This window comes from Papaver somniferum, chromosome 6 (genome assembly GCF_003573695.1).
Source record: "Papaver somniferum cultivar HN1 chromosome 6, ASM357369v1, whole genome shotgun sequence".
Lineage (NCBI taxonomy): Eukaryota > Viridiplantae > Streptophyta > Magnoliopsida > Ranunculales > Papaveraceae > Papaver > Papaver somniferum.
The window spans coordinates 34,477,337-34,491,991 of NC_039363.1; positions in this window are offsets into that span (position 1 = coordinate 34,477,337).

Genomic DNA, 14,655 nt, shown 5'->3' on the forward strand with positions numbered 1-14,655 from the left:
GGACCAGACCAGAACATCGGGTATGTATATGGTAATCTTGCAACATGAGTTAAGTGATTGGTTGCAGTTTCATCCAATCTGATATATTTGACACCTCGAACCTGGCCCGGACCAGAACATCGGGTCTGTATATAGTAATATTGTAACCTGAGTTCAGTGAAAGGTTGCAGTTTCATCCAATCTGATATATTTAACACCTCGAACCTGGACTAGACAAGACCAGAACATCGGGTCTGGATATGGTAATCTTGCAACATGAGTTTAGTGATAGGTCGCAGTTTCATCCAATTTGATATATTTGAAACCTCGAACCTTGCCCGGACCAGAACATCGGGTCTGTATATGGTAATCTTGTAACCTGAGTTGAGTGATAGGTTGCAGTTTCATCCAATTTGATATATTTGACAATTCGAACCTCGCCCGGACCAGAACATCAGGTTTGTATATGGTAATCTTGTAACCTGAGTTGTGTGATAGGTTACAGTTTCATCCAATCTAATATATTTGACACCTCGAACCTGGCACGGATCAGAACATCAGGTATGTATATAGTAATCTTCCAACATGAGTTAACTGATGGGTTGTAGTTTCATCCAATTTGATATATTTGACATCTCGAACCTCGCCCGGACCAGAACATCGAGTATATATATGGTAATCTTGCAACATGAGTTATGTGATAGGTTGCAGTTTCATCCAATCTGATATATTTGACAACTCGAACCTGGCCCGGACCAGAACATCGGGTCTGTATATGGTAATCTTGCAACCTGAGTTCAGTGAAAGGTTGCAATTTCATCTAATCTGATATATTTGACACCTCTAACCTATACCAGACAAGACCAGAACATCGGGTCTGTATATGGTAATCTTGCAACATGAGTGAAGTGATAGGTCGCAGTTTCATCCAATTTGATATATTTGAAACCTCGAACCTTGCCCGGACCAGAACATCATGTCTGTATATGGTAATCTTGTAACCTGAGTTCAGTGATAGGTTGCAGTTTCATCCAATCTGATATATTTGACACCTCGAACCTGGCCCGGACCAGAACATCGGGTCTGTATAGGGTAATCTTGTAATTTGAGTAAAGTGATAAGTTGCAGTTTCCTCCAATCTGATATATTTGACACCTCGAACCTGGACCGGACCAGAACATCGGGTATGTATATGGTTATCTTGCAGCATTAGTTAAGTGATAGGTTGAAGTTTCATCCAATTTGATATATTTGACACCTCGAAACTCACCCGGACAAGAACATCGGGTCTGTATATGGTAATCTTGCAACCTGAGTTCAGTGATAAGTTGCAGTTTCATCCAATCTGATATATGTGACACCTCTAAACTCGCCCGGACGAGAACATCGGGTCTGTATATGGTAATCTTGCAACCTGAGTTCAGTGATAGGTTGCAGTTTCATCCAATATGATATATTTGACACCTCGAACCTCGCCTGGACGAGAACATCGAGTCTGTATATGGTAATCTTGGAACCTGAGTTAAATGATACGTTGCAGTTTAATCCAATCTGATATATCGAACCTGGCCCGGACAAGAACATCAGGTCTGTATATAGTAATCTTTTAGCATGACTTAAGTGACAGGTTGAAGTTTCATCCAATTTGATATATTTGACACCTCAAACCTCGCCTGGACGAGAACATCGAGTCTGTATATGGTAATCTTGGAACCTGAGTTAAGTGATAGGTTGCAGTTTCATCCAATCTGATATCTGTGACACCTCTAAACTCGCCCGGACGAGAACATAGGGTCTGTACATGGTAATCTTGCAACCTGAGTTCAATGATAGGTTGCAGTTTCATCCAATATGATATATTTGACACCTCGAACCTGGCCCGGACCAGGACATCGGGTCTGTATATGGTAATCTTGCAACCTGAGTTAAGTGATAGGTTGCAGTTTAATCCAATCTGATATATTTGACACCTCGAACCTCACCCGGACCAGAACATCGGGTCTGTATATACTAATCTTGCAACCTGAGTTCAGTGATAGGTTGCAGTTTCATCCAATATGATATATTTCACTCCTAGAACCTCGCCGGAATGAGAACATCGGGTCTGTATCTGGTAATTTTGCAATCTGATTTAAGTGATAGGTTGCAGTTTCATCCAATATGATATATTTGACACCTCGAACCTCGCCCGGACCAAAACATCGGGTATTTATATGATAATCTTGCAACCTGAGTTCAGTGATAGGTTGCAGTTTCATCCAATCTGATATATTTGACACCTCGAACCTCACCCGGACCAGAACATCGGCTATATATATGGTAATCTTGCAACCTGGGTTCAGTATTAGGTTGCAGTTTCATCCAATCTGATATATTTGACACCTTGAACCTAGAACGGACCAGAACATCGGGTCTGTATATGGTAATCTTGCAACATGAGTTAAGTGATAGGTTGCAGTTTCATCCAATCTGATATATTTGACACCTCGAACATCGCCCGGACCAGAATATCGGGTATGTATATGGTAATCTTGCAACCTGAGTTCAGTGATAGGTTGTAGTTTCATCCAATATGATATATTTCACACCTCGAACCTGGACCGGACCAGACCAGAACATCGAGTTTGTATATGGTAATCTTGCAACATGAGTTAAGTGATAGGTTGCAGTTTCATCCAATTTCATGTATTTGACACCTCGAACCTCGCCCGGGCCTGAACATCGGGTCTGTATATGGTAATCTTGTAAACTGAGTTCAGTGATAGGTTGCAGTTTCATCCAATCTAATATATTTGACACCTCGAACCTGGACCGGACCAGACCAGAACATCGGGTATGTATATGGTAATCTTGCAACATGAGTTAAGTGATAGGTTACAGTTTCATCCAATCTGATATATTTGACACCTCGAACCTGGCCCGGACCAGAACATCGGGTCTATATATGGTAATCTTGTAACCTGAGTTAAGTGATAGGTTGCAGTTTCATCCAATCTGATATATTTGACACCTCGAACCTGGACCGGACCAGACCAGAACATCGAATCTGTATATGGTAATCTTGCAACATGAGTTAAGTGATAGGTAGCAGTTTCATCCAATTTCATGTATTTGACACCTCGAACCTCGCCCGGGACAGAACATCGGGTCTGTATATGGTAATCTTGTAACCTGAGTTCAGCGATAGGTTGCAGTTTCATCCAATCTAATATATTTGACACCTCGAATCTGGACCGGACCAGACCAGAACATCGGGTATGTATATGGTAATCTTGCAACATGAGTTAAGTGATTGGTTGCAGTTTCATCCAATCTGATATATTTGACACCTCGAACCTGGCCCGGACCAGAACATCGGGTCTGTATATAGTAATATTGTAACCTGAGTTCAGTGAAAGGTTGCAGTTTCATCCAATCTGATATATTTAACACCTCGAACCTGGACTAGACAAGACCAGAACATCGGGTCTGGATATGGTAATCTTGCAACATGAGTTTAGTGATAGGTCGCAGTTTCATCCAATTTGATATATTTGAAACCTCGAACCTTGCCCGGACCAGAACATCGGGTCTGTATATGGTAATCTTGTAACCTGAGTTGAGTGATAGGTTGCAGTTTCATCCAATTTGATATATTTGACAATTCGAACCTCGCCCGGACCAGAACATCAGGTTTGTATATGGTAATCTTGTAACCTGAGTTGAGTGATAGGTTACAGTTTCATCCAATCTAATAAATTTGACACCTCGAACCTGGCACGGATCAGAACATCAGGTATGTATATAGTAATCTTCCAACATGAGTTAACTGATGGGTTGTAGTTTCATCCAATTTGATATATTTGACATCTCGAACCTCGCCCGGACCAGAACATCGAGTATATATATGGTAATCTTGCAACATGAGTTATGTGATAGGTTGCAGTTTCATCCAATCTGATATATTTGACAACTCGAACCTGGCCCGGAACAGAACATCGGGTCTGTATATGGTAATCTTGCAACCTGAGTTCAGTGAAAGGTTGCAATTTCATCTAATCTGATATATTTGACACCTCTAACCTATACCAGACAAGACCAGAACATCGGGTCTGTATATGGTAATCTTGCAACATGAGTGAAGTGATAGGTCGCAGTTTCATCCAATTTGATATATTTGAAACCTCGAACCTTGCCCGGACCAGAACATCATGTCTGTATATGGTAATCTTGTAACCTGAGTTCAGTGATAGGTTGCAGTTTCATCCAATCTGATATATTTGACACCTCGAACCTGGCCCGGACCAGAACATCGGGTCTGTATAGGGTAATCTTGTAATTTGAGTAAAGTGATAAGTTGCAGTTTCCTCCAATCTGATATATTTGACACCTCGAACCTGGACCGGACCAGAACATCGGGTATGTATATGGTAATCTTGCAGCATTAGTTAAGTGATAGGTTGAAGTTTCATCCAATTTGATATATTTGACACCTCGAAACTCACCCGGACAAGAACATCGGGTCTGTATATGGTAATCTTGCAACCTGAGTTCAGTGATAAGTTGCAGTTTCATCCAATCTGATATATGTGACACCTCTAAACTCGCCCGGACGAGAACATCGGGTCTGTATATGGTAATCTTGCAACCTGAGTTCAGTGATAGGTTGCAGTTTCATCCAATATGATATATTTGACACCTCGAACCTCGCCTGGACGAGAACATCGAGTCTGTATATGGTAATCTTGGAACCTGAGTTAAATGATACGTTGCAGTTTAATCCAATCTGATATATCGAACCTGGCCCGGACAAGAACATCAGGTCTGTATATAGTAATCTTTTAGTATGACTTAAGTGACAGGTTGAAGTTTCATCCAATTTGATATATTTGACACCTCAAACCTCGCCTGGACGAGAACATCGAGTCTGTATATGGTAATCTTGGAACCTGAGTTAAGTGATAGGTTGCAGTTTCATCCAATCTGATATCTGTGACACCTCTAAACTCGCCCGGACGAGAACATAGGGTCTGTACATGGTAATCTTGCAACCTGAGTTCAATGATAGGTTGCAGTTTCATCCAATATGATATATTTGACACCTCGAACCTGGCCCGGACCAGGACATCGGGTCTGTATATGGTAATCTTGCAACCTGAGTTAAGTGATAGGTTGCAGTTTAATCCAATCTGATATATTTGACACCTCGAACCTCACCCGGACCAGAACATCGGGTCTGTATATACTAATCTTGCAACCTGAGTTCAGTGATAGGTTGCAGTTTCATCCAATATGATATATTTCACTCCTAGAACCTCGCCGGAATGAGAACATCGGGTCTGTATCTGGTAATTTTGCAATCTGATTTAAGTGATAGGTTGCAGTTTCATCCAATATGATATATTTGACACCTCGAACCTCGCCCGGACCAAAACATCGGGTATTTATATGATAATCTTGCAACCTGAGTTCAGTGATAGGTTGCAGTTTCATCCAATCTGATATATTTGACACCTCGAACCTCACCCGGACCAGAACATCGGCTATATATATGGTAATCTTGCAACCTGGGTTCAGTATTAGGTTGCAGTTTCATCCAATCTGATATATTTGACACCTTGAACCTAGAACGGACCAGAACATCGGGTCTGTATATGGTAATCTTGCAACATGAGTTAAGTGATAGGTTGCAGTTTCATCCAATCTGATATATTTGACACCTCGAACATCGCCCGGACCAGAATATCGGGTATGTATATGGTAATCTTGCAACCTGAGTTCAGTGATAGGTTGTAGTTTCATCCAATATGATATATTTCACACCTCGAACCTGGACCGGACCAGACCAGAACATCGAGTTTGTATATGGTAATCTTGCAACATGAGTTAAGTGATAGGTTGCAGTTTCATCCAATTTCATGTATTTGACACCTCGAACCTCGCCCGGGCCTGAACATCGGGTCTGTATATGGTAATCTTGTAAACTGAGTTCAGTGATAGGTTGCAGTTTCATCCAATCTAATATATTTGACACCTCGAACCTGGACCGGACCAGACCAGAACATCGGGTATGTATATGGTAATCTTGCAACATGAGTTAAGTGATAGGTTACAGTTTCATCCAATCTGATATATTTGACACCTCGAACCTGGCCCGGACCAGAACATCGGGTCTATATATGGTAATCTTGTAACCTGAGTTAAGTGATAGGTTGCAGTTTCATCCAATCTGATATATTTGACACCTCGAACCTGGACCGGACCAGACCAGAACATCGAATCTGTATATGGTAATCTTGCAACATGAGTTAAGTGATAGGTAGCAGTTTCATCCAATTTCATGTATTTGACACCTCGAACCTCGCCCGGGACAGAACATCGGGTCTGTATATGGTAATCTTGTAACCTGAGTTCAGCGATAGGTTGCAGTTTCATCCAATCTAATATATTTGACACCTCGAATCTGGACCGGACCAGACCAGAACATCGGGTATGTATATGGTAATCTTGCAACATGAGTTAAGTGATTGGTTGCAGTTTCATCCAATCTGATATATTTGACACCTCGAACCTGGCCCGGACCAGAACATCGGGTCTGTATATAGTAATATTGTAACCTGAGTTCAGTGAAAGGTTGCAGTTTCATCCAATCTGATATATTTAACACCTCGAACCTGGACTAGACAAGACCAGAACATCGGGTCTGGATATGGTAATCTTGCAACATGAGTTTAGTGATAGGTCGCAGTTTCATCCAATTTGATATATTTGAAACCTCGAACCTTGCCCGGACCAGAACATCGGGTCTGTATATGGTAATCTTGTAACCTGAGTTGAGTGATAGGTTGCAGTTTCATCCAATTTGATATATTTGACAATTCGAACCTCGCCCGGACCAGAACATCAGGTTTGTATATGGTAATCTTGTAACCTGAGTTGAGTGATAGGTTACAGTTTCATCCAATCTAATAAATTTGACACCTCGAACCTGGCACGGATCAGAACATCAGGTATGTATATAGTAATCTTCCAACATGAGTTAACTGATGGGTTGTAGTTTCATCCAATTTGATATATTTGACATCTCGAACCTCGCCCGGACCAGAACATCGAGTATATATATGGTAATCTTGCAACATGAGTTATGTGATAGGTTGCAGTTTCATCCAATCTGATATATTTGACAACTCGAACCTGGCCCGGAACAGAACATCGGGTCTGTATATGGTAATCTTGCAACCTGAGTTCAGTGAAAGGTTGCAATTTCATCTAATCTGATATATTTGACACCTCTAACCTATACCAGACAAGACCAGAACATCGGGTCTGTATATGGTAATCTTGCAACATGAGTGAAGTGATAGGTCGCAGTTTCATCCAATTTGATATATTTGAAACCTCGAACCTTGCCCGGACCAGAACATCATGTCTGTATATGGTAATCTTGTAACCTGAGTTCAGTGATAGGTTGCAGTTTCATCCAATCTGATATATTTGACACCTCGAACCTGGCCCGGACCAGAACATCGGGTCTGTATAGGGTAATCTTGTAATTTGAGTAAAGTGATAAGTTGCAGTTTCCTCCAATCTGATATATTTGACACCTCGAACCTGGACCGGACCAGAACATCGGGTATGTATATGGTAATCTTGCAGCATTAGTTAAGTGATAGGTTGAAGTTTCATCCAATTTGATATATTTGACACCTCGAAACTCACCCGGACAAGAACATCGGGTCTGTATATGGTAATCTTGCAACCTGAGTTCAGTGATAAGTTGCAGTTTCATCCAATCTGATATATGTGACACCTCTAAACTCGCCCGGACGAGAACATCGGGTCTGTATATGGTAATCTTGCAACCTGAGTTCAGTGATAGGTTGCAGTTTCATCCAATATGATATATTTGACACCTCGAACCTCGCCTGGACGAGAACATCGAGTCTGTATATGGTAATCTTGGAACCTGAGTTAAATGATACGTTGCAGTTTAATCCAATCTGATATATCGAACCTGGCCCGGACAAGAACATCAGGTCTGTATATAGTAATCTTTTAGTATGACTTAAGTGACAGGTTGAAGTTTCATCCAATTTGATATATTTGACACCTCAAACCTCGCCTGGACGAGAACATCGAGTCTGTATATGGTAATCTTGGAACCTGAGTTAAGTGATAGGTTGCAGTTTCATCCAATCTGATATCTGTGACACCTCTAAACTCGCCCGGACGAGAACATAGGGTCTGTACATGGTAATCTTGCAACCTGAGTTCAATGATAGGTTGCAGTTTCATCCAATATGATATATTTGACACCTCGAACCTGGCCCGGACCAGGACATCGGGTCTGTATATGGTAATCTTGCAACCTGAGTTAAGTGATAGGTTGCAGTTTAATCCAATCTGATATATTTGACACCTCGAACCTCACCCGGACCAGAACATCGGGTCTGTATATACTAATCTTGCAACCTGAGTTCAGTGATAGGTTGCAGTTTCATCCAATATGATATATTTCACTCCTAGAACCTCGCCGGAATGAGAACATCGGGTCTGTATCTGGTAATTTTGCAATCTGATTTAAGTGATAGGTTGCAGTTTCATCCAATATGATATATTTGACACCTCGAACCTCGCCCGGACCAAAACATCGGGTATTTATATGATAATCTTGCAACCTGAGTTCAGTGATAGGTTGCAGTTTCATCCAATCTGATATATTTGACACCTCGAACCTCACCCGGACCAGAACATCGGCTATATATATGGTAATCTTGCAACCTGGGTTCAGTATTAGGTTGCAGTTTCATCCAATCTGATATATTTGACACCTTGAACCTAGAACGGACCAGAACATCGGGTCTGTATATGGTAATCTTGCAACATGAGTTAAGTGATAGGTTGCAGTTTCATCCAATCTGATATATTTGACACCTCGAACATCGCCCGGACCAGAATATCGGGTATGTATATGGTAATCTTGCAACCTGAGTTCAGTGATAGGTTGTAGTTTCATCCAATATGATATATTTCACACCTCGAACCTGGACCGGACCAGACCAGAACATCGAGTTTGTATATGGTAATCTTGCAACATGAGTTAAGTGATAGGTTGCAGTTTCATCCAATTTCATGTATTTGACACCTCGAACCTCGCCCGGGCCTGAACATCGGGTCTGTATATGGTAATCTTGTAAACTGAGTTCAGTGATAGGTTGCAGTTTCATCCAATCTAATATATTTGACACCTCGAACCTGGACCGGACCAGACCAGAACATCGGGTATGTATATGGTAATCTTGCAACATGAGTTAAGTGATAGGTTACAGTTTCATCCAATCTGATATATTTGACACCTCGAACCTGGCCCGGACCAGAACATCGGGTCTATATATGGTAATCTTGTAACCTGAGTTAAGTGATAGGTTGCAGTTTCATCCAATCTGATATATTTGACACCTCGAACCTGGACCGGACCAGACCAGAACATCGAATCTGTATATGGTAATCTTGCAACATGAGTTAAGTGATAGGTAGCAGTTTCATCCAATTTCATGTATTTGACACCTCGAACCTCGCCCGGGACAGAACATCGGGTCTGTATATGGTAATCTTGTAACCTGAGTTCAGCGATAGGTTGCAGTTTCATCCAATCTAATATATTTGACACCTCGAATCTGGACCGGACCAGACCAGAACATCGGGTATGTATATGGTAATCTTGCAACATGAGTTAAGTGATTGGTTGCAGTTTCATCCAATCTGATATATTTGACACCTCGAACCTGGCCCGGACCAGAACATCGGGTCTGTATATAGTAATATTGTAACCTGAGTTCAGTGAAAGGTTGCAGTTTCATCCAATCTGATATATTTAACACCTCGAACCTGGACTAGACAAGACCAGAACATCGGGTCTGGATATGGTAATCTTGCAACATGAGTTTAGTGATAGGTCGCAGTTTCATCCAATTTGATATATTTGAAACCTCGAACCTTGCCCGGACCAGAACATCGGGTCTGTATATGGTAATCTTGTAACCTGAGTTGAGTGATAGGTTGCAGTTTCATCCAATTTGATATATTTGACAATTCGAACCTCGCCCGGACCAGAACATCAGGTTTGTATATGGTAATCTTGTAACCTGAGTTGAGTGATAGGTTACAGTTTCATCCAATCTAATAAATTTGACACCTCGAACCTGGCACGGATCAGAACATCAGGTATGTATATAGTAATCTTCCAACATGAGTTAACTGATGGGTTGTAGTTTCATCCAATTTGATATATTTGACATCTCGAACCTCGCCCGGACCAGAACATCGAGTATATATATGGTAATCTTGCAACATGAGTTATGTGATAGGTTGCAGTTTCATCCAATCTGATATATTTGACAACTCGAACCTGGCCCGGAACAGAACATCGGGTCTGTATATGGTAATCTTGCAACCTGAGTTCAGTGAAAGGTTGCAATTTCATCTAATCTGATATATTTGACACCTCTAACCTATACCAGACAAGACCAGAACATCGGGTCTGTATATGGTAATCTTGCAACATGAGTGAAGTGATAGGTCGCAGTTTCATCCAATTTGATATATTTGAAACCTCGAACCTTGCCCGGACCAGAACATCATGTCTGTATATGGTAATCTTGTAACCTGAGTTCAGTGATAGGTTGCAGTTTCATCCAATCTGATATATTTGACACCTCGAACCTGGCCCGGACCAGAACATCGGGTCTGTATAGGGTAATCTTGTAATTTGAGTAAAGTGATAAGTTGCAGTTTCCTCCAATCTGATATATTTGACACCTCGAACCTGGACCGGACCAGAACATCGGGTATGTATATGGTAATCTTGCAGCATTAGTTAAGTGATAGGTTGAAGTTTCATCCAATTTGATATATTTGACACCTCGAAACTCACCCGGACAAGAACATCGGGTCTGTATATGGTAATCTTGCAACCTGAGTTCAGTGATAAGTTGCAGTTTCATCCAATCTGATATATGTGACACCTCTAAACTCGCCCGGACGAGAACATCGGGTCTGTATATGGTAATCTTGCAACCTGAGTTCAGTGATAGGTTGCAGTTTCATCCAATATGATATATTTGACACCTCGAACCTCGCCTGGACGAGAACATCGAGTCTGTATATGGTAATCTTGGAACCTGAGTTAAATGATACGTTGCAGTTTAATCCAATCTGATATATCGAACCTGGCCCGGACAAGAACATCAGGTCTGTATATAGTAATCTTTTAGCATGACTTAAGTGACAGGTTGAAGTTTCATCCAATTTGATATATTTGACACCTCAAACCTCGCCTGGACGAGAACATCGAGTCTGTATATGGTAATCTTGGAACCTGAGTTAAGTGATAGGTTGCAGTTTCATCCAATCTGATATCTGTGACACCTCTAAACTCGCCCGGACGAGAACATAGGGTCTGTACATGGTAATCTTGCAACCTGAGTTCAATGATAGGTTGCAGTTTCATCCAATATGATATATTTGACACCTCGAACCTGGCCCGGACCAGGACATCGGGTCTGTATATGGTAATCTTGCAACCTGAGTTAAGTGATAGGTTGCAGTTTAATCCAATCTGATATATTTGACACCTCGAACCTCACCCGGACCAGAACATCGGGTCTGTATATACTAATCTTGCAACCTGAGTTCAGTGATAGGTTGCAGTTTCATCCAATATGATATATTTCACTCCTAGAACCTCGCCGGAATGAGAACATCGGGTCTGTATCTGGTAATTTTGCAATCTGATTTAAGTGATAGGTTGCAGTTTCATCCAATATGATATATTTGACACCTCGAACCTCGCCCGGACCAAAACATCGGGTATTTATATGATAATCTTGCAACCTGAGTTCAGTGATAGGTTGCAGTTTCATCCAATCTGATATATTTGACACCTCGAACCTCACCCGGACCAGAACATCGGCTATATATATGGTAATCTTGCAACCTGGGTTCAGTATTAGGTTGCAGTTTCATCCAATCTGATATATTTGACACCTTGAACCTAGAACGGACCAGAACATCGGGTCTGTATATGGTAATCTTGCAACATGAGTTAAGTGATAGGTTGCAGTTTCATCCAATCTGATATATTTGACACCTCGAACCTGGACCGGACCAGACCAGAACATCGGGTCTGTATATGGTAATCTGGCAACATGAGTTAAGTGATAGGTTGCAGTTTCATCCAATCTGATATATTTGACACCTCGAACCTCGCCCAGACGAGAACATCGGGTTTGTACATGGTAATCTTCCAACCTGAGTTCAGTGATAGGTTGCAGTTTTATCCAATCTAATATATTTGACACCTCGAACCTGTCCCGGAACAGAACATCGGGTCTGTATATGTTAATCTTGCAACCTGAGTTAAGTGATAGGTTGCAACTTCATCCAATCTGATATATTTGACACCTCGAACCTGGCCCGGACCAGAACATCGGGTCTGTATATGGTAATTTTGCAACCTGAGTTAAGGGATAGGTTGCAGTTTCATCCAATCTGATATATTTGACACCTCGAACCTGCACCTGACCAGACCAGAACATCGGGTCTGTATATGGTAATCTTGCAACATGAGTTAAGTGATAGGTTGCAGTTTCATCCAATTTGATATATTTGACACCTCGAACCTGGACCGGACCAGACCAGAACATCGGGTCTGTATATGGTAATCTTGCAACATGAGTTAAGTGATAGGTTGCAGTTTCATCCAATCTGATATATTTGACACCTCGAACCTCGCCCAGACGAGAACATCGGGTTTGTACATGGTAATCTTCCAACCTGAGTTCAGTGATAGGTTGCAGTTTTATCCAATCTAATATATTTGACACCTCGAACCTGTCCCGGAACAGAACATCGGGTCTGTATATGGTAATCTTGCAACCTGAGTTAAGTGATAGGTTGCAACTTCATCCAATCTGATATATTTGACACCTCGAACCTGGCCCGGACCAGAACATCGGGTCTGTATATGGTAATTTTGCAACCTGAGTTAAGGGATAGGTTGCAGTTTCATCCAATCTGATATATTTGACACCTCGAACCTGCACCTGACCAGACCAGAACATCGGGTCTGTATATGGTAATCTTGCAACATGAGTTAAGTGATAGGTTGCAGTTTCATCCAATTTGATATATTTGACACCTCGAACCTCGCTCGGACCAGAACATCAGGTCTGTATATGGTAATCTTGTAACCTGAGTTCAGTAAAAGGTTGCAGTTTTATCCAATCTGATATATTTGACACCTCGAACCTAGCATGTACCAGAACATCGGGTCTGTATATGGTAATCTTGCAACATTAGTTAAGTGATAAGTTGCAGTTTCATCCAAAATGATATATTTGACACCTTGAACCTCGCCCGGTTTACAACATCGGGTATGTATATGATAATCTTGCAACCTGAGTTCAGTGATAGGTTGAAGTTTCATCCAATATGATATATTTTACACCTCGAACCTGGATCGGACCAAAACATCGGTTCTGTATATGGTAATCTTGTAACCTGAGTTCAGTGATAGGTTGCAGTTTCATCCAATCTGATATATTTCACACCTCGAAACTGGACCGGACCAGAACATCGGGTCTGTATATGGTAATCTTGCAACCTAAGTTAAGTGATAGGTTGCAGTTTCATCCAATCTGATATATTTGACACCTCGAACTTGGCCCGGACCAGAACATCGGGTCGGTATATGATAATTTTGCAACCTGAGTTAAGTGATAGGTTGCAGTTTCATCCAATCTGATATATTTGAGACCTCGAACCTGGCCCGGACCAGAACATCGGGTCTATATATGATAATTTTGCAACCTGAGTTAAGTGATAGGTTGCAGTTTCATCCAATCTGATATATGTGACACCTCTAAACTCGCCCGGACGAGAACATCGGGTCTGTATATGGTAATCTTGCAACCTGAGTTCAGTGATAGGTTGCAGTTTCATCCAATCTAATATATTTGACATCTCGAACCTGGACCAGAACATCGGGTCTGTATATGGTAATCTTGACACATGAGTTAAGTGATAGGTTGCAGTTTCACCCAATTTTATATATTTGAAACCTCGAACCTTGCCTGGACCAGAACATCGGGTCTGTATATATTAATCTTGTAACTTGAGTTCAGTGATAGGTTGCAGTTTCTTCCAATCTTATATATTTGACACCTCGAACCTAACCCGGACTAGAACATCGGGTCTGTATATGGTAATATTGCAGCATGAGTTAATTGATAGGTTGCAGTTTCATCCAATTTGATATATTTGACACCTCGAACATCGCGCAGACCAGAATATCGGGTCTGCATATGGTAATATTGCAACTTGAGTTCAGTGATAGGTTGCAGTTTCATACAATCTGATATATTTCACACCCCGAACCTCGCCAGGATTAAAATATCCGGTCTGTATATGGTATTCTTGCAACCTGAGTTCAGTGATAGGTTGCAGTTTCATCCAATCTGATATATTTGACACCCCGAACCTCGCCCGGACCAGAACATCGGGTCTGTATATGGTAATCTTGCAGCATGAGTTAAGTGATAGGTTGTAGTTTCATCCAATTTGATATATTTGACACCTCGAACCTGGACCGGACCAGAACATCGGGTCTGTATATGGTAATATTGCAGCATGAGTTAA